We start from the raw sequence: 21,370 nt of genomic DNA, 5'->3' as shown, positions 1-21,370 counted from the left end.
ATTCACTCAATTCAGAAGGGTCTGCGTATACCTGCAGATTGAACATTGAGAATTTTCTGAACAGACTTCTCACAGTTATTTAGCTTAACAGCACTCCAATTATTGAAATGCTTCTTGATAGCTTAAATTCCAGTTAACAACTGATTCTTCCAATGCTAATTATTAATGAGAAAAAGTAAATAAAGAATGACAAAAAAGTGTTTAGGAAGGTGACAGTTGAGAGTAGAGATAAAGTTAGGATTGAAAAAACTGCTTAAAAGGTCTGGGAATATTGCTGAGAGGAAAAATGATAAGAAGATGCGGAGAAAATTGCAAAGAGGGAGAAGAAGCTTATGTGTCCTGGGTTTGAAGGTCACAAGGTAAGGAATGGTTCTTTACTGAATGGGATTTAAGTTTACTGTAATCAGAGATGGGAGTTTCTTGCTGTCGTTGTAGTTCATCGAAGATGGTGAGGTGGTTATCTATGTTTTTTATGGATATTTAATGTTTTTTTTCAAGTAAACTTTTAATCAATTGTGGTTCTCATAGTTTTCCCTTGTAAGAGATTGTTAAACTATATTGGTCGAAATATGAAAAAAATTATCTTGAATTTGCATGGACTGATTGATTTCGAGTTACTATTACATTTATGTTGTTCGACTTTGATTTACTGGTTTTGTGTAGAACTACTTTCAATTCGTGTGGTGCATTTATGTTTACTTACTTATTTTTTATAAAAGGTGTGTTTATGTTTATCGATCAATCTGTTGGCGACACTATTCCTCCCGTAGAAATTTATCATTCTCTGTAGAAATGTGCCATATTTGCGAAGGATCTTTTCGCATGCGAATTTCAGAGTCACTTCAGCTTTACTTGCAATGGTTAATGAGAATTAGGTCCCAGTAAGCTTTGATGACCGTCTTACTAGCTCGTGAGATGAGTTGCTAACTGTCTTACACTCTTACTAGCACGTGAGACGAGAAGAATCAAAATACCAACCTCATCTTTACTTGTCTAGAAAACTTCATTTTCTTGTATCACAAGCTTTCTTTTGTAAGGAAGGAGGGGGAATCAGATTTATTGTTGGTCAGCTTGTACAAAATTTTCATAAGGCTTGCTTCATTTCATGCTTCATTAACTATAGGTTCTTAAAATCGACTTAGTAAAACAGTCGCCTTTGTGAAGGTACACTAGTATTTTTTTCGAGGTTGGTGGCCCAGTATCTGAAACATATTAATATTTATGAGTTTGTTTTATTGGCTTCAATTGGACTTGAATTTTTCGTAGGCCAGGACCTCGGACCCACTTTTGTTTCAAACATATAGCTGATTAGGTTATTTTTCTAGGCCGGTTTACCAGGCTTAGTTGGTGAAGTGTTAGTTGTTACTACAAACCTTGGTTCAAACCTTTCAGCATTCAGCACCATATTGTATTGGTTCCATACTTCGGAATTCTCGAAATTTTGACAAATCTAAAAACCGAAATTTATTAAATTTCGACTCTATCATATTTAGAATTTTAGATAATTTCATAATTTTGGATATTTCAACTCTATATTCGGAATTCCGTTTTTTGAAAAACTGAAGTTCTGGACGGAATTCCGAAGTTTCGTTCGGAATCACAAACTATGATTGGTTCCTAACCTCCATCCATTTCCTGGAAGTAGAAGATTTTCTTTAGGCCCGACAAATGATTTTCTTGGAATTTGTTTGCCTACACCATATGATAGAATTAGAGCCCAGAATCATGTGTGCTTTGCATCATCGCCTGACTAGTGACTGATGTTGCTAGAATAGCCAGGGTATTCTTAGACTGTGCCGCAGGAAAGACGGATCGAAAAAAGAAAAACAAAATAAGTGTACAAATTGGATTGGGATATTGTCAAGGGAAGCTTCACTAGTCACCTTAGCTTTCAACCCCATCCTACGATCATATGTTAATAACTGCTAGCTTCTTTGCACATTGATTGTTTGTCCATATTTATAACACCGCTATTTTTATTCTCTTTTTTAATTAAATATATATAAAGTTAAATAATAATAATAAAATATAAAATATAAAATATAAAAAATAAAAAATAAACATTATAAAGAGATAATCTAAAGAGGATAAACCCCATTATCTATTTTTAAGAGGTTTTTGAAAAAAAAATATTTTACACAAGAGTTCACACGGAGAGTTTAATTTACACACGAAGAGTTTAATTTACACATAGAAAATAAAATAAAAATAGAGTTTTTCACATAAAGGAGAATGAAGGATTCTCGCTAGAAATCTACTGATAGATAGCTGCCAGAGCGTATCACGAGTGAGTAGTCTAAGTCTTTTTATTTTAAGATTAATATTTTAATTGATTAATTAGTATATATATTTCTGGTTAATAATCTCTCCCTTCAAGTTCTCTGTTTATATTTGTTATGACATATTCTATATTAAGGCAATGGTTGCTCTACTCTATGTTTATGTTTGTTATGGCATATTATATATTAAGGCAATGGTTGCTCTACTCTATGGTAAATCTTCATATTCGGATAGTATGTTCTTCAAATTGTTTGACAATAAATCCATAAACATCTTTGCAGTGAGTCACTGACATATATCATATGTTGTATAATGCATTAGGGGTCCGGAACACTGAGCATAGATACTATGCATGAATCATCATGAATGTGTGTATCTATGCATGTATGTGTGTGTGTTCATTATACACTAAGCGTATCATTACAAATCGAAAGTACCTATTTTATATGTGTATAAATGCAATTGCATAATAAAATAATGAAACGATATTTGCATGAATTTAAAGATTAGCATGTTGAACACTTGTGATACCTGAAATTAGGATATATGAGTAGATTGTCAGAAGATATTTAGTTACATTGGTTGTTATGGAGTGTTATTTTGCTTTTTCATATGTGTGCATTCAAACAAATTTATCTATTATTTGGGGTGTTAGTCCACTTAAGATGCTAACTAGTAGGCCAGTATACTTTAAAAACCAGGATGTTTTCTGCTGCTTGTGCATTCATTTTCATTGATATCGATCATAGAAGTTGTATTTATGGGCTATTGCACTTTGTTAAACTTCGGGTATTCAGTTCCATGTTGGAGAAAGTCTTAAAAAGCTTGTATAATATCAGTTCAAGTGTAATAGTAATTCTATTAATGTGACATGACAAGTAGGGTCCTTTGCATTTGAGCAGTCTCTACCCCACTGTGTTCTTTTATACATTTTTGCAGAAGGCATTTGTCTTCATAAATCATTATTGTAATTAAAAATATACCTTCGGTGAAGTAACATTTGCATAGAAGTTGGGTAGTAATATTTTATATTTGCATATATTGAATTATACATTTTGAGCTTAATTTAGATCAAAGTTGTGCATTTCAATTGAAGGTAAGAATAGACTCGCTAAAATTTTAAGAAAGGTTAGTGCTGGTCTGATTTCAAGCTCAATTTTGGTTTAGTTAAAGTTTAAACTAGTTTTTTTTTTTTAAAACACGAAAAAGTGAGGTTTGGAAGTCTGCTGTTCAACCCAATCGACCTCGACACATTCCGAGATTTGTGGATATGGTTACGGTGTTCGGAAGTTAGCACGTCAGAATTTTCTGACTGCAAAAATTTGGATATGTGCCTGTTTTCGAACCACGTTTTCACATAGTTAGGTTCAGATTCAAACTCTCACCGAAACATGAAAGAGTGAGTTTTCTGAGTCTTCTTTCCAACCTAATTGGACTCGACGCATTCCGAGGTCTGTAGAGACAGCTATGATATCGGGAAGTTTGGTTGACAGAAAACAGTGAGTTAGAATTTCGTTTATGCGCACTGTGTTCGAGTCCAATTTTCATATAGTTAGAGTGAGAGTTAGTATTTTAAAAGCCTTGATGTATTTGGATACCTATGGAAAGAGTTGTTCCATTCGGAAAATAGTCCGTCAGAAATCCAATTTGCTGAAATTAGGATTTTTACCGTTTTCAACCTAAGTTTTCTTTTCGATTGGTTGAGGTTGGGACTTCAAGTTCTACATGAAAAAAGTATATCTACATACCTTAGTTTCTAAATAATTAAGTTACATGTCATTTGGATGAATGTAGGAAAAACTATAACATTGACAAGTTGGCTATAAAACCTACCGTGTTATCTTTTATGTGCATGAACCTATTTTGGGAAATATGTCTAGTAATGAACTAAGAGTCTCTTAAACTCTTATTGGGTGTTTTATATAGTGTTTGTAGTCTACTTTTAGACTGTGGTTTTATTTAGAACCAACATGGTTCATAAGATTATTATTTTTTTATAATCACAAATTAGAAAAATATCCATTTGTGAGTTTTTGGATTTAAAGGTTCATAGTGTATCACTAGGTATGAAACTTTACGTATATGATTGTGGGAGTATTTGAAACTTATTGTATGTGATTCTATATAGTATAAATTGTTGTTTTACTTAAATGTACATACAATAATTTTGATATTTATTGGTTAAGAGCTACGTAAGGCTTGATTATAATTTCGAAATATTGGATACGTAGACAACCATATGTATAGGTGCCTTCACTATATTATATATTAGTTATTAGTTATTGTGATAACTATATATGTACAATGTTAGTACTTAATTGTGTACGTGATTGTGTTTGTTTAAAATGTATTCACGAGACATTTAACTTATAATGTGTTATTCCTGATTGAACCTTTTGATATATATGATTTATATAATTGATAATGAGGTGAGTTGATTAGTTATTGTGTTTGGAATATTTAGTAATGATTCTATTGTTTGAGACGATGTTTGTTTTGTAATGAAAATATTATAATAAATGAGAACTCTTGAGTGTTAAAAATCCGGTGTAAAAGTGTCTGGTGAAAATTTAATGTGTCGCCCACATCTTCAGATCTCTCCACACCTCTTTGATGAAAAGAAAATAAATGAAATGTTTATGACTACTGATGTCATGTGAAAAACCGCCTTAGAGATGAAATAATGCATTCGCCTTGCGGGTTGGCTGTATTTCTTGAATGTACGAGAATGTAGGTGGGTATTCCTTGAATGTAGCGGGAATGACCCAAGGTATTCATTGAATGTGCCATGAATGACATGTTAGTGTTATGATAGGTATTCCTTGAATGTGGCGGGAATGACCTAAGGTATTTATTGAATGTGTCATGAATAACCTGTTAGTATTATGATGAATATTTCTTGAATGTGGCGGGAATGACCCAAGGTATTCATTGAATGTGTCATGAATGACCTGATATTTTATTATGCCCAAAGGAGGCTTTGTGATTATGTGTATGGAAAGCCTATAGATGGCTGTGTCACAAGTTACGAGTTTACAAGATGAAAATATGTTTCCTGGAGGCGATATCCCCGCTTGGGACATATGTCTTGTAGTGGTACTCGGTGTGAGTGAGGCACACGGATATGTGTGATTTGGCAAATGCGTGTAGTGCAAATCGTGGAGTAGGAATTAAAGATTGGGTTGTGTCTTTTAATAAATGAGTCAACGCGATAATTAATAAGCAAAGTAAAATATTGATTTTACGTGTGATGGAGCTATTTTTATTTTTTTTTGGTTTGGTAAGTCTGTTTTAAATGAGATCAGTAACTCTTTGATCTGGCGGGATTCGAGTCCCAGATCTCTGGTATCATCACCCAAAGGTTTTACCGACTTTGCTAGTCGGCACCAACATGATGGAGCTATTGCATATGATATATATGATTTTTTATGAGAAATGTTTATGTGGTTTGTGTGAGTTGATACTCACGAAGGATGAATGTACTCCCTGGTTGTGACTTTTTCCTCATTCTCATAAGTAGACGAGTGAAATTAAAGTAAAACATTGATTTTACATGTGACTGATTTATTGCATATGAATATTTATGTATTATGATATACATGATTTCTTATAAGGAAATGTATACGTGGTTTGTGTGAGTTGATACTCACGAGAGATGAATGTACTCCCTAGTGGTGATATATTATGATATGATGCATATAATTTCTTACGAAAGAATGCGAATATAATTAGCGTAATATGATGAATATGGTGGTGTGATATGAATGTTAGTTAATATTGGCGATATATTATGCCAGATTATATATACCCATGATGGTTGCAGTGAGAGTAAAATAGATGTATACTATAAATGATTACGTTTGGAAAATCTTACTTTATGTTGCAAGAGGGTAGGATTTATTAACTTTTTATGCAGAGATGTTGTCATATCCTAAGACGACGTGCTGGCTTAAAGGTAAAGTGTATCAAACTCATACTTAAATAAGTTATTATATGTGTATGTAATAAGTTGAATGTAAGTGGAAATTATATTGTGAGTTATTTTAGAAATTGAGCATGATGAATACTATTATTTGAGATTTTTTGGAAATGTATATTGGGGGTTGAAATTTTACTTGGGAAAAAACTGCATGCCGTTTTGAAAATACGGAACTAACTTGTCTTCCAAGTTGAAATGATTGAATAATATATTTCTTTATTCGAAAGATATGAACGTATTGCTATTTTATATTTAGTCTTACTCATATCAGCAAATTGAATTTGCTGACATATCTTTATTTTGTTTTGCAACGTGGGTGTATTCTTTGAAAGATAGATGGTGGAGTGCAGTGGATGAATACGTGTGATTTGGAGTTGCTCTTGAAGTGTACGGTTTTGTTTTGAGACAGATATAATAGAGTTGGTTAGTTTCTTTGTAGTTTAATAATGTGATGAAGAGTTGTTATTTTTAGTTTTATTTTGATTTCAGTTTTTTTTATATCGTGTTTGATAACAGGGTATCGGGTTTTGTTGTACTCCGGATTTTCAGATGATTGAATATCATTGTTTTAAATATTGTCTGGAAATTTGGAGTGTGATAATATTTATTGCATTTGCAGCAGTGCCTACAATAGTCTCGTATCAGACATCTCTAGGCAGAGGCTATGTTCAAAGAGTTCTTAGAAAATGGGCTGATTTGATTTAAGAAGAGTCTGCCTTTACCTGCAGATCTGAACACTGAAAGTTTTCTGAACCGACTCCTCGTGATAATTCAGCTAAACAGACGTCTTATGAACTGCTTCTTCCTTTGCTAATTATTATAGCGGGAAGGGAAGAAGCCTCTAATTATTATAGCTTCAATGTTGGAAAGAAATGAAGTAGATTATAGCTTCCTGTTGAAACCTCTATTTGAAGCTTATAATGCAATATATCCATTGTCAAAAAAAAAAAAAAAAAAAAAAAAAAACTAGACATTGAAGTAGCCTTTACTCTACTGACCTAAGCCGACAAACTTGAAGACTTAGATTTTATAGTAAGAACCAATATTGCCATCACATCCAACCATTTTATTTTAAGGTTTGTACTAAATTTTTTCATGATGAAGACACAGAAGGGTCCACCTAAGTACAGAACAAATTTCTTGTCACCTCACTGAGAGAAACAGAAAAATGAGAATAAGCTACTTAGAAATCAATACTATTAAAATGAGAATAAGGATATGTGTATTTAATAATAAACCTATTAAATCGCTCCTAGATCATATGGATTACTTTTGAAAACCGATTTTAACTTCCTTAACTTAGGAGGTCAATATATGGGTGTCCACTACCAAAGAAAGTGTCTGTCACTAGGGGTGTCAAATGAAGCTTCTCATGCTTTGTGGGTCGGGCCAGTCCTACTCTCACTAGTTTTGAGTGCCGGGCCAATGCTTAAATCTCAAAACCCTTATCTGCCTATCAACCCTTGAGAGAGAGCTTTGAGAGCCAAGCTTGAGAGTCGGATACTATGGTTTACATTTGATTAACAAAATGAATTTAGAAAAAATAGTTAAAAATGATAAAATTGTACTCACTTCATAATTAAAACTTTAAGCTACTAAAAAGCTTGTTAAAATTGTATTTGTCAATTAAGATAAACTAAATTTATTTCATAAAATATTATAATGAACTAATAAGATTGGCAAACTTAAAAAATAAGCCCATTAAATATTTAGTGTATCAATGCTAAAATAAAATATATTGTAGAAAAAAATTCAATAAATCTATGTGATAAACCGATGGCCTAGCTTATATAGCCTTATAAAAGGCTTGAGACTTGAGCACAATGACAAATTATTATTTCCTAATAACGTCGGTAGTAACTCCTTAAACCCTCGCTCTATTCTCTCTTGTCAAATTATTGTAGTTTGGTTTGTGGCTCACCCCACCTCCTGCTTCTTGACCCATACCCAGCTCTCCCTTAAGTCATCACTCTTGGACAGTTGGACTCAATCTGTCTTTCACATGGCAAACCCATTTCCTCAAATTTATGTTTGTCCTTATGTCAAAACTTGGGAGGATGGTTGTAAACCTTTTATTACTAGTCTCAATCCCAACAAAACAATAATAATTTATTTTAGATCCATATCAACGTTATTTGAGTCGTTTGATTGAAAGATATGATGAAAAGCAACTGTTTTGTAGAGATGCGGGGGTTTACTCTTTCCCAACTCTGTGGGTTTTTTATAATGGGAATAAAGAGGACTGCTTTTACGGTGCTACAAATGCTACCATAGATGGAATTACGAATATTTTGGAAGAGCTGAAAAAACCGTAACTGATCACACTTGTTCTTCTTTGTGTTAGGGTTTGTTTCATTTGTTAGTTTTGTTATGTTTTGTGAATGTTGGTTATGTAAGATATTAGATATGAATTATAATATCTAAATGATCAAAAAACTGAAAAGATAAACTGCTGCAGAAAAGTTTAGAAAGAGTGAAGACTTTAATCAAAATACTTACTATCGTATTCAATTCAAAAGACTACACCAACTTATAGGTGTTTATAGACTCTTACTTGCTCCTAAAGAAACTGACTCAACTAAGCCATCACCACTTCCTATATTTGTGGCACTATCTATCTAAGATTGTGTGAAACAGGTAAAGACCTGGTCCAACAAAAAAGACTTGGTGACACATCACCGCGACCCTTTATTGAAACAAAACAATACTACTAGTTTGAGTTTAAACTCCAACAGCCTCCCTTAAACTCAAACTTTCAAAGCTACAAACACCCATCATCCGCTTCAACTTGTAGAAAGCTTCAGCCTTCAATGGTTTTGTGAGAATGTCGGCAACTTGATCTTGGACTTACAAAATTCCATTTCAACCGTGGTCTCGACAAAGCTCGCGAATGTAATGAAATTTGATTTCAATGTGCTTGCTCCTCCCATGAAACAAGTGAGAGCAATTGCCGATTTGTTATCACAATAAATCGTAGTAGGGAGTGCTTGGTACGTGATGCGGCTCCTCACATAAGCGTCGCAGACCAAAAGCGGCTTGGCATGCACTTGAAGGCGGTACCTAATATACTCGCCGGCCGATGGAAAGGGCAACAACTTGTTGTTTCTTCGATGAGTATGAAACTACTCCGCTGCCCGTGTGAAACACAAAACCGTAAGTGCTCTTTCTTTCATCAATATCACTTGCCCAATCAACGTCCGTGTATCCAACAAGTTCACAATGACCACGGAAGCATAAAAATACCATGACTCATAGTACCTTTGACATAGCGCATAATTTTTTCCGGCAAGCAAGTGAGCTTGGCTTGGTGTTCCCATAAACCTTTAATAACACCAACTCCGAAGACAATATCGGGTCTAGTAGATGTCAAATAACGTAGACTACCGACTAAACTCCGATAATACTTAGGACTAACAAGTTCATCATTATCGAATTTCGACAAATGCAACCTTTCTTCAAACTGGAGTCTTTATTGGTGACATGACTCCATTTTGAACCGCTTCAAGATATCGGCGCATATGCGATTTTTTGTGAGACAAAGATTCCAGCATGACTTTGTAGCACTTCAAGCCCAAGAAAATAAGACATAAGCCCCATGTCAGTCATTTCAAACCGACTATGCATAGCCTTCCAAATTCAAAGAACATGCTCGGATCATTGCACATGAATATCAAATCATCTACATACAAATGGACAATGAGCATAGCTCCATTTGAAGTAGATTTGATATACGATGTAGGTTCATAGGGGCTCTTAAGAAAACCATTCTCCGTAAAATAGAGTCGATCAGTGTACCAGCCCTCGGTTACTGTTTTAACCCATATAAAGCTTTCTTTAACTTGAGAACTTTATCATGGTGACCTTCCAATGTATAACCCAATCGGGCTGATCAACAAAGACCTCTTCTTCTAGGAACCCATTCAAGAACGCTGATTTCCGTCCATTTGATGAATTCTCCATTGCTTTTGGGCAAATTAAAGCAATCACCATTCTAATAGTATCAAGTCTTTGCGGCCGGGTGCAAAAACTTCATAGTAATCAATGCCCGGCTTTTGCTTGTACCCTTTCACAACCAACCGAGCCTTCAACTCCCACGGCCATCGGGCTTATACTTGGTTTTGTAAACCCATTTTACACCTATCGATTTCTTTCCTTTAGGAAGAGAAGTCACTCCCAATCTGGTTCTTTTCAATGGATGAATTTCTACATCCATAGCTGCAAGCCATCCATCATCTTGGGATGCTTACGCAAAGGTAATAGGATCTGTCGGCAAATAATGCAAAGTTTACAAGTTCCTCATCGATGCATCATTATCATTCGAGAATACAATCCCATAGCGGCGAGGCAAAACATGAGTGCGTGTCGAGGTGCGTATAGCAAACACCAAGAGTTGGAGAAGAATTGGGTGATAATGGATCTGCCCGGATTTCCACGCATTGCATCGGTTATTGTGTGACTCTAACAGTTGAATCTTCACACATTGGAATCCCCATCAGGTTCTTCTCATTAAATGTCCAATTCCAAGCTTCAAATTCACTGAATTCGACATCCCTACTCACAATAACTTCACCGGGTTTGTGGTTTAAACAATTTATAGCCTTTTGTCATACCACATGTAACCAATGAAAATACATTTCTCACCTTTGCCATCAAACTTTCTTCTCTTTTCAGGTGGTACATGAGCATATGCAACACACCCAAATACTCGAAGAGAGAGTCAACATTTGGTTTGTAACCGCTCCATGCCTCCTCGGGTGTCATATCAAGAACACTTTTGGTAGGAGACTGCTCAAGATATATATAGCACAAAGAGGCGAAATGTTGCCCAAAAACTCTTTGGCAAACCTTTGGCTTGTAACATCTTTGCGTGCCATTTCAAACGATGGTTCTATTTTTCCGCTTCGGAAACACCATTTTGTTGAGGGAATAGCTAGTCAAAGTCGATGCTTAACTCCATGATTTTTGCAAAATCGAGAAAGCATTGGAAGTGTACTCTCCCCTATCGGTCATGAAAGCACCTTCAAACTCGAATTCACTCTGTTTTTCTACATAAACTTTGAACTCTTTAAATCTTTCAAAAGCTTCAGATTTTTGCTTCAAAAAAATAAACCCAAGTTTTCCTCTTGTAATCCTCAATGAACGTAAGAAAATAACGATTACCTCCATGTGATACGGTTTCCATTGGGCCGCAAATATCGAGTGCACAAAAATAAATTTACGTGTTGCTTTCGTCGTGACCTCCCCCTGGAAAAAGAGTCTCTATGTTTGCTTGCCAAGAATACAACCTTCACACAACCGATTAAAGCTTTCCGGCAAAGGTAGTCCCAGAACCATTTCTTTCTTTGCCAATGCGTAAACCATGAAAATTCAGGTGACCCGAACCGAAAATGCCATAACCTCTTGTTATCCATAACAAGAGCACTAAAAAAAAACGACCATTTCAGTTTTCAAGGGTAGAGGGAACATCGCGATTTTTGGTCATCTTCACCATAGCAACAAGCTCATTTTTTCTCGATTCTCAATCGCAAACACCTTTGTTAATGCTAATTTTAAGACCTTTTTCTGAAAGTTGGCCCAAACTTAGCAAATTCCAGTGTAAGCTAGGGACGTAATAGACATCAGAAATATGTTCATGTGAACCATCCTTCATTTGAATGAGAACTGTACCTTTGCCCATAATGGAAACTTTTGCTTTGTTTCCAAAATTTACGTCACCGCGTACAGAGTCATCTAAGTGAGAAAACAACTCCTTCCGTCCACACATATGGTTGCTACACCGAGTGTCCAGATACCATGTGCCATGATGTTCTTCTTCCGAAGCACTACAAGCTAACAACAAGGTTTCTTTCTCTTTTTTTTTGATTTGACAGTTAAACAGACGAAGTTATGAACTGCTTTGTTCCCTTTGCTAATTATTATAACCCTCATCTTGAACATAGTTAGCATGTCCGGACTTTGTCTTAGGCAATTTACCTTTGCACTCACGAACGATAATGACCATATTCCCTTACAACCATAGCATTTAACTTTGGACTTATCAAACTTCCAATCTCCGAAACTTGTTGATTAGAGTTTCTCTCACCGTTGGAGAGACATTGGTTTTGAAGCGATTAGGCTTACCACCCTTTGTTGTGACTTTGTGTCTTACCACTTGCTAGTATTACCTTTTCGAACACATTTGTTTTGCACTCGAAAAGCTCGTTCTAAAGGCGACCACTTATTAATTCCTTTGGTTCATCCTATGCTCATGAGAACATAAAGAACCCATCAACCCTTCAATTGTCATGGTGAAAGATCTCTTCCTTCTTCAATTGCAGCAACAACATAATCGAAACGTCCCGCCAAGGATCTCATAATCTTTTGAAGAACACGCCAAATCATCCAATTTTTTTTCACCGTTAACCCGTGAATTGATTCACAAATGATTGAACTTCGTGAAAAATAATCGAGATAGTTTCGAGAATCATTCATATAAAGAGATTCAAATTCACCTCGCAAAAAGTTTGCAACCTTACACTTTTCACCTTCTCATCTCCTTTATAAGTTTTCTGCAATATCTCCCATGCTTCCTTAGACGTCGTTGCGATCGAAATCTTTTAAAAAACAATCTCGTCTACGGCTTGATAGAGAAAAAACAAAGCCTTCTTGTCTTTCTTTCTGTTTTCTTTCAAACTCTCCTTCTGGGCTGGAGTGAGAGCTGTAGTTGCAGCTTGATCAATAGGCTCAACATACCCAAGCTCGAGAATCTCGGATAGCTCCCGAAAGCCAAAACAAAGCCTTCATCCGGATGCACCATTGATCAAAATTCTTTCCATTAAACCTCGGCAGTTGAGGTTGAATTGATCCATTCATCATTGTAACTTGCTTTCAAGCAATCTAAGTAACAATAAGAACACTAGATAACCAAGCTCCGATACCAAATGTAAGATATTAGATATGAATTCTAATATCTAAATGATAAAAAAACTGAAAAGATAAACTGCTGCAGAAAAGTTTAGAAAGAGTGAAGACTTTAATCAAAATACTTACTATCGTATTCAATTCAAAATACTACACCAATTTATAGGTGTTTATAGACTCTTACTTGCTCCTAAAGAAACTGACTCAACTAAGCCATCACCACTTCCTATATTTGTGGCACTATCTATCTAAGATTGTGTGAAACAGGTAAAGACCTGGTCCAACAAAAGACTTGGTGACACATCACACGACCCTTATTGAAACAAAACAATACTACTAGTTTGAGTTTAAACTCCAACAGGTTATGTTAGTGGAGGAGTTGTAAAAATATAGCTTATGGATGGAATAGTCAATGGGTTGTTATGACATTCGTGAGTTTTTTATGGAATCCATTATAAAATTTCCATTGTGCATCATTTCCATTGCCAGAATTATTTTTAGCCGATTTATTTGATATATAAAATTGGGGAAAACCCAGAAATACAATTATGTGATGATGGTGCAGTAAGTATTTGTAAAGAACCAGCATATATTTGTTTTGGAGATGATCTACTTAACATGTTTTGAGTTTTTGCTTTTGTCAAATTTTAATGCTACAGATACACATGATAGTCTTGCCTTTGATGTGAGATTTGGATATTTAAGATTTTAACTACACTTTTAGTTGTTTTTGAAAAGCGTCCATTGTTTTTGTGGCTGGCATTTGAAATTTCAATCCCCTATAAGTTATGATGTAGTGAACTTGAAACTATGTTGTTAATATGCTTTTAAGTTAAGTTTCATATGTCGTAATCAGGAAACCGTTCCTATGTTGATGAAGCCTTAGAAGTTCCTGCCATGTACTGTGGTGATGCTATGTTGGATCGTGTTCTTTTCATCAACATAGATTTTCTTTACCGTATGCTAAGTTGAATCTTGTTCATTAGCTCCCTACATTTAACAATTTAAGAGGATATGAGTAGGACTCTTGCAGTTTGTTCAAAGAGAACCTTTATTTATGTTAACATGCCGTTTGTCTTTTAGTCAAGTCCTGAACTAATATTTGGATGGAAGGTTCTATTCAGTAAGCACGATCTGAGACTAGAAAAGCTGAGTATGAATGTGTATACTTGTCGAAGACATGAATCCTTTCTTTTGAGTGTGTTAAAGTTGGATTGTACTTAGGTCACTATTCCCCGGAAAAGTTTTTCAATAAATTTACATTTTGATTGCTTGTTGACTAGTTTCTTGTGCTTGGTAGTCACGTATGGTGTTGTATTTCTCGAATCATTTACTGATTTGGAAACTTGCACTAATCCATGAGCTAGTTTTGACTTTTGAGTATCTTCAGTGACGATCTATTATCGTGCGCAATTGGAAGTTATGTTGAAATCTCCTTGTGAGTCTTGTGGTTTCTATTTTTCTGTTTAGGGTTCTGGCTATAGCTAGGTGCCTCAGAATGCTGTGAGTTTTTCCTGATTAACTCTTGTACTGTTCTATGTTATTGTTTGTTAAAGGAATTAGTTGTGGTCAATATTTTCTTACGAATTTTTTCTTCTTTATGAACTTCGTTGTAATTTTATATGTAGTCCTAAGGTGTTGGTGTTATTATGTTCAGTTGTTTGCAGTTTTTCTAGGATAGTTAATGGAAGATGAGCAGGTCGAGTAGGTATGGGAAGAGTGTGGTTAATGTAGCAATGATGCTAATGATTGATGTTGCAGTGGACAAAGATCTGTTGCCAATGATAGTAATGATGAGTCTGGCAGGGGATGTGATAAGGTGATGCTTGAGAACGTGTCGTAGATCGTTGGAGATGATCTTATGGAACACACAGGTCTGATTCACTGAAAAGGGAAAAGCATCACTGTATGTTGAGAGGGGAAGTGAGATAAATGGAGCTTGCAGGTCTGATTCACTCGTTAATCCTGTTGCTACAGGCATATACAAAATTAATGGACCAATATATAGTCTAAATACAATTGTTGGAGACGATCTATGGAACACGCAGGTCTGATTCACTGAAAAGGGAAAAGCATCACTGTATGTTGAGGGGGAAGTGAGATAAATGGAGCACGCAGGTCTGATTCACTGGCTAATCATGTTACTACAGGTATACAAAATTAATTGACCAATGTATAGTCTAAAATTATATACATCTTCCTTTTGTTGAGTTACTTGACCAATATATAGTCTAAAACTATGTGAAACAACTACCTGATCTTACAATTGAAAATTCGCTAAGTTACCATTATGTAATAGCTTAAAGTTATTCTCAATTTCAGGGTGAGGTGCTAGGATGAGCCATCAAGGTTCAATGCCTTCGTTTATATCATGATTTTTTGAGCAACTTGCTTGTAATGAATTTTGAGAAACATTCATATGGAATAAGCCTAACTTTTTCTGTTAAGTTCATTACTGGTAATGAATTTTGGATGGGTATACTTTATCTTTTTCAGTGTCATCAAGTGCGTTCCAAGTTTTTGGGCAACATGATGGACACTCTTCTGGTACATTAACTTTTTTCTCAATCACATACGCAGTACATTTTTTCGTGGAAAGAATGTAATGATTTTTATGTTCTTTACTCAAGTGATTGGATTTTGTGATCATATAGGAAGTAAGAAAATTGAATTTGATGCGGATGGACAAGCAGTTGGAGATGATTTGTATAGCTATTCCAGTGCACTTGGTGGAATCGCAAAACCCATTGTCCTATATTTTATGAAAGTTTTAAGGATGTGCCTTCTCCCACTAAGAAATCGATTTGGAAGAAAATTCAAGGTTAGTTTATGATGTTGAGTTCATGATATTAACTTTGTTGTCTTTCTACGTTGGTGCATGTTTTTTATTATGAGCAAGAGAGTGGACCCTGTTCTTGATAAAGTGAATGGATTTGTAAATGTTATTCTCAAGTAAATGCTATGTTGTACAAAATGAGTATGGTATTGCTGAAGTTTACAAGAGACGATGAAAGGAAGAGGCACTGCTCGGAAGGAGTGCAGTGCGAAGATTGGGACTGGTTTGTATATAATGAATCAAAACCTTCTAGGAAGCGAATGCGGCTGGTGGGCTAGAACTCAGGAAAAGCCTTGAAATCATTACATACATCAGGAAGGCGAGGAGCAGCAGCCATCAAGAACCATCCATAATTTGGTATGTTTACATTTTAGTTTATGTGAAGTCATAAAACCAGTTTTTCTTCTAAGTCGGTTATTATATGCATGTATTATTATTATTTTTCAGAAAAAGAAGAATCCAAATGTTTAAGTTCACCCAAACACATTCATACATGGCTATCCATACACGCAAAGATGGTTCTTTTCTTGCGTCGAAGAGGATGGCGAGTTATTTGAGCAAATATTTTTCTTGCAGATTTCCAAGTCGACTTCATATTCTATAGTTTTGTGTTGATTATTCCTTAGTATTTGTGCAAAAATGGGGCCTGTCAGACCACCATTGTTTGCTGCCTTTAGTTTTTCATTTCTCTATTGAGGTAAATACCTAATTCTATGTTCTGCATCCCCCCTCATCTTTCATGACATTGTTCTTGTACCTGATCATTCATGACATGTATACATGAAGTTGTGCATTTGTTATTATAATAGGCAAGAATTAATGCTATAATTGAAGATGACCCATCTAGCATCGACTTGGACTTGGACAACGATCCAGTTGCACAAGTATGTGGTCCCGATCAATATGGTCGTGTACTCGTGTGCTTGGTATGGGTGTTGGTGTGTCAACAACTTCTCTCACATCATCAGGTCCTGCAAAAGAGAAGCTTCACCAAGAGACTCAACAGTGCGCTATGGTTGAAGAGTGGGTTGGGACTATAGAGAAACATATGTTTACGCTCACCCAAATCCTAATGGAAATAAAAGAGAGTGCATACCCAACTATCTCTCTCTTTCGCTCTCTCCTTTCCCTTAAGTCATCCCTCTTTGACTCAATCTGTCGGGCAACACCTTCCAAAGACTTTCTCTTCTCCAACTTTCCAACATCATTTTCGCTCATCTCTAAGATCACATATGAGGAGAGAGATCGTGAAAAGGGTTTGAGGAGGCGGAATTTCAATGGAGGAGGAAAAGAAATCCAGCAACTTAGTGTACCTCTGTGTCGGACGTAGGGAAAAAACAACCCAGTTTCTTTGGTATGTTTTAGACACCGATGCTGAAACAATTTCTTTGGATGCAGAAATGTCGGAATGGGGTAAATATTTACCTCAAAATTTTGGCTGTGGTTTGTTTGCTTCCAAGATTTTCATCATTGGGGCCAACATGAATACCATAACGGTGAGGGAGAGATACTGATGTAGATTAAACTGGCGGAAGCTCTAGTTTATCAAATCTACTATTGAATTAAACAAAACAACTAAAACTAAAACAAATTTTTATTTCTCTCTGAAATATTCTCAATAACACAACTCCCTTCAACCCTAATTACAAGCCCATTATTTATACTAATCCTAAAAACTATAAACCAATAGAAACACAACATGTGTCACAACTAACTAATGGACTCAAACCATGTGCTTGGACTCAACTAAGGACGCATGCCCATGACACTGACAACAACAACTAATGTTCTACTCTCTCCATGTTGAAAAAGCTTGTCCACAAACTTGTTGACATAAAAACCCACCAATATGCAAAAGCTATTCAAACTTCAAACTTGTATACGTCACCCTCCCAGGTTTTGAGGAATTTGACCTCAAATCTTGCCCAAATATCGGCTCAAACAAATAACATGATACCACAATGCTGCCAGTACTCCTTTCTTGAAACGCAACGAATACTGGAAGTCACGAAGTATGCGTTGAAGTGTTTTGTGGCTGTGAGCAAAAATCTTCTCAAAATTGGTTAGAAAAGGATCAATATAACCACCACTTAGTGCTTGTTGAGTTGGATGAACAAGACCTTCATAGATTTGGTCAGCAGGACGTCTTTGTTGCAAAAGAAGGTGATGAACTTGCTGATTTCGTTTGTTATCACGCTCAAAACGTGACACAACGTGATTAAAAGGTTCACGAACTAATGGAGGAACCTCGACTGGATGGTCATGCTCGTTTCTGGCCTACTGTTGCAGCTGTATTAGTAAGACCTGGGTGGGGAGTCGAGTGGCCAGATAGAATATCCAAAGGACGCAGTGGTTGGTACTGGTTTGCAACCTGTTATAGCAAGACAGTATCTGTGGGTGCTGGAATTACTGTAGTGTCTGCTGGTGCAGTAGTAGTGACCAAGGTAGGAGGCGAGAGTATTGTAGTCACAATAGGCGCACCCACCACTTCTAGACCCTGCGGCGCTAGAAGCAGTCTGTAACCTAGAAAATTCTTGTTGAGGATAGCTTGGCATAGGCGCATATCCCAGATTAGGGTTAAGCGCATACTGTGGCACAGATTGATACTGACTAGGATTCCAAGACTGATAATAAGGAGAATAACCCTGATACATCATCTGCTGTTGATAGAGATCTGGATAATAGCCGAATGGCATAGAAACAGGTGGTGTCTGAAAACACTGAGAAGGTGCTATTAATGATAGAACTTGTGATGGCTGCTGAAAAGGTAAACTAACTTCTGGAGAAACCCTAGAATTTTGTTGTTGGGCGGCTAGGAGCGCATTCAAAGCATCTTGCATAACTTTAAACTTGGCATTCAAACCCTGATAAATTTCTTCTAGGTGTTCTATCTCTGGTTTCTTGATATACGACATAAAAAGTAAAACTTTGATCTTGAAAGAAGATAAAGACAGAAAATGAATTTCCGGGTGAACAGTAATATGATGAATAGTAACATGTGAATAGTGTTTCCGATGAACAGTGTTTTGTAAACATTACTGATGAACAGTAACACGAAAAATTAAAACTAATAAGAAAAAAGAAAAATTGGATTTTACTCAGGAACGATTCGTGCTCCGATACCAAATGATGTAGATTAAAGTCATTAAACTGGCGGAAGCTTCAGTTTATCAAATATACTCTTGAATTAAACAAAACAACTAAAACTAAAACAAATCTTTATTTCTCTCTGAAATATTCTCAATAACACAACTCCCTTCAACCCTAATTACAAACCCATTATTTATACTAATTTTAAAAACTATAAACTAATAGGAACACAACATGTGTCACAACTAACTAATGGACTTAAACCATGGGCTTGGACTCAACTAAGGGCGCATGCCCGTGACACTGACAACAACAACTAATGTTCTACATCAGATACAACTAAACCCTCCTATTATGGATTCTCAGATTTTTAATACCATAACGAAAGAGTGGGCATATGGTCCGTCACTCTGGGGGCATAGGGCGAATCCGATAGTTGTTCCCTTAAACGACTCATTGTATGTCTTCGGGTTGGATGAAAATCCTTTGGGTGAATTCTGCGAACCGAATTCTCCATTTGACAACCTGTGGTTACCACTTCCCGAGCCCCCAGAGCCTGCTGACGAATCAGGTTGTTTTTTGTGTCATTTAGTATATGGTGAGTGGCGACAATGTTATCATTTTGTGGAGTACCATGTTTTTTTGTCTGTTTGATGCGTCTAGAAAGAAGTGGATTCCTTTGCTTGTTAAGGGCGCATCATAATCAAGAACCCGAGGTTTTGCTAGATTGTTTGTATAAATCAAGTATCACAGCTTTAAATGATACCTTATTCTGGTATTTTGGTGATATGATCGCTTGTAAATTACACCATTATTTACACGATGAAACTCTTTTAACTGATCAAGTTAACACTTTTAAACTTACCGACGGTAATCACAATCACCCTCCTTCTATTTCAACGTGTCTAGCAGACTCTGAATATCATCCGTTCTTGACTACTACTGAACCAGAAGAGATGTGCCTTATTTGGTTTGAGAGAGATGACGAAAAGTCCCAAGATATTCGTATTGCTCATTGGAAATTCTGTGTCAGATGCTCTCCTGGAGGAGGAAGAAGTTTTGAGGCTGGAGGGACAGGATTGGAGCCTGTTCAGAAGAACCCTTTAAACTGTATTGTTAGGGGCAGTTTTCTTTATGCTTCATTGGGAGGGCTCTCACACAATTAGGGGTGCAAGTGGATATCCAAATTAAATACGAAAAATTGAAAATTATTCGAAAATTTCGGATATCGGATTTGGATAAGATCGGATGTTATCCGATATTCGAATCCGAATCAGAACCTATCTGTTTGCACCCTTATGCGATATCATTATAGGGATGGTCCTTGCATATCAAGTATGAGTCATTATCCTCCTAGTTGTTACCTAATATTTTTTGTTACCTTTATTATTCTCTTGCTGCTGATTTTGATAATTGTGTGTATGTAGATTCCGGAGTTGGTTGGAAGGAATTCCTCGAGAGGCTATCTCACAGTGTACAATTATAGTTTGAACAGTTATTTGCTTGAATTGGAAGAGAAAGATAAGGGAAGGGTTCCAAGTGACTCACACCCTTTTATAAAGCCTTCTTCTTTGGTGGAAAAATATGGCCTCGAGGTACCTGCATAGTTTCTTTTTGGTGTTCACTTTTCAAATTTAGCTTATAATATTGTATTAGATATTAAGTATGGGTTTGTGTTGGATTTGAAGTTTCAGTATTATCTGAGATAATGCTGAAGGAGAGTAGATGTTTTCAGCTTGCTTCCTAACTCTTTCCAAACAGAAGACAACACTTTACATGGTTTTATGAATCTTTACAAGGAGTCAAAAGCTGCACCCCCCTTGTCTGTTGCATGGGCACTTCAAAAAATGTAACGTGTCGGACACTATTTTTAACTAAATTGGCGTGCACATGCAGTCTCTGGTATAACTTAATTAGAAATATATGTCGATGCAGTGCTTGGGATATGTCCCAGTTGTGTTCGTGTAAGATATAGGCTCTTAAGATATTAGCTGAAAGGGGGGATTCGATAAGCAAAGTTTGGGGAGGTGAGTAGATAATACTTCAATTAGAAAAAGAGAAGAAAGTAAAATGTTAAAGTTTCGTCATCTAATATGTGTTTGTGTGCTGGCTGCTGGGTCATTGTACTTCGTGTTCAAAACCCTAGATTAATTTAAACTTGTATTTTCTTAGTCTGCTTGCAAATGAAAGTTTGTAGCAGTTGTATATTACTTGATTATGAAGTTTATAAATTGAAGTCGTTTGTGATTAATTTATCTTGTGTAGCTTTTGGTTATTCACTTTTC

General features: G+C 36.0%; 1 long non-coding RNA gene across 13 annotated transcripts; it reads left to right on the top strand.

Moving 5' to 3' along the window:
- The first annotated feature begins 8,053 nt into the window (after positions 1–8,053).
- Positions 8,054–21,336, top strand: LOC147491643 (uncharacterized). Of its 13 annotated transcripts, none has more exons than XR_015198643.1 (8): positions 8,054–8,646; positions 13,521–15,309; positions 15,482–15,706; positions 15,814–15,980; positions 16,249–16,352; positions 16,443–20,420; positions 20,513–20,680; positions 20,774–21,336. It is a non-coding gene; the product is annotated as an uncharacterized LOC147491643 (long non-coding RNA). The 13 variants fall into 13 exon arrangements; XR_015198642.1 differs by having other exon boundaries at positions 16,154–16,352; XR_015198641.1 differs by having other exon boundaries at positions 16,113–16,352.
- Positions 21,337–21,370: the final 34 nt, after the last annotated feature.

This window comes from Coptis chinensis, chromosome 6 (genome assembly GCF_015680905.1).
Source record: "Coptis chinensis isolate HL-2020 chromosome 6, ASM1568090v1, whole genome shotgun sequence".
Classification (NCBI taxonomy): domain Eukaryota; kingdom Viridiplantae; phylum Streptophyta; class Magnoliopsida; order Ranunculales; family Ranunculaceae; genus Coptis; species Coptis chinensis.
Note: the sequence above shows the minus strand (reverse complement) of the source record. Positions and strands in the feature narration are given on the sequence as shown.